Raw genomic sequence first — 880 nt, 5'->3', positions numbered from 1 at the left:
CCAACGATAATAGGAAACAAAGAAGTTGGTAAATCATAATAAGATGTTACCCTTAGTTCTCAAGAATAGGTGAAGTTGCCTCTTTAAGGACTTCCGCAAAGTCACGTGAACTAGCTCAGTCGGCAGCGAATTCCAGCACTTGACAACTCTAACGGAGTAGAAGTTGTGTCTGCAGTCTGTTCTGCTATGTAGGGTCTCCAATTTCTGGGTGTTACCTCTTAGGTTAGTGTTATGACTAAGCTTAAGAAGATGTTTAAGGGGATGACCAGAAGTATTAAGGATACTGTAAGTCATAAGAAGATCACCTCTAAGACGCCTGTACTCTAACGGGTAAAGGTTAAGTGATTGGAGGCGCTCTTCATAAGGTTTGAATTTGAGTCCCCGAACTGATTTCGTGGCTCGACGTTGTATACGTTTCAGAGTGTTCTTATCCTTTTGGAGGGAGGGAGGAAATACTATGTTTCCGTACTCTAAATGGGGACGAATAAAACTGTTGAAGATTATATGGAAAGTTCTACCGTCAAACTGGTCAAAAATACGCTTCAACGTTACCAGTGCAAGGTTTGCTTGAAGGGCGTTTTTGTCACAGTTCGCATACGATTTCAGGTCACAGGGTACCAACACTCCTAAACCTTTTTCGACTTGGGAAACTTCTAGAGAGGAGTTACCTAAGTTATAACTATAGTCTGCAACATGTCTCAGATGGACTACTTTACACTTTGAAGTGTTGAAGGTAAGTCCGTTGTCGTCTGCCCAACTTTGAAGTCGGGTCAGATCCTCCTGAAGAACTAGTATATCATTATGATTACGTATCTCTCTCCAAAGTTTCACGTCATCAGAAAAAGGCAATAAGTCAGATGAAACTTGTTGAGGAAGATCA

Source organism: Schistosoma mansoni (genome assembly GCF_000237925.1).
Source record: "Schistosoma mansoni, WGS project CABG00000000 data, chromosome 1 unplaced supercontig 0135, strain Puerto Rico, whole genome shotgun sequence".
Taxonomy (NCBI): Eukaryota; Metazoa; Platyhelminthes; class Trematoda; order Strigeidida; family Schistosomatidae; genus Schistosoma; species Schistosoma mansoni.
This window is presented reverse-complemented; position numbering follows the sequence as displayed.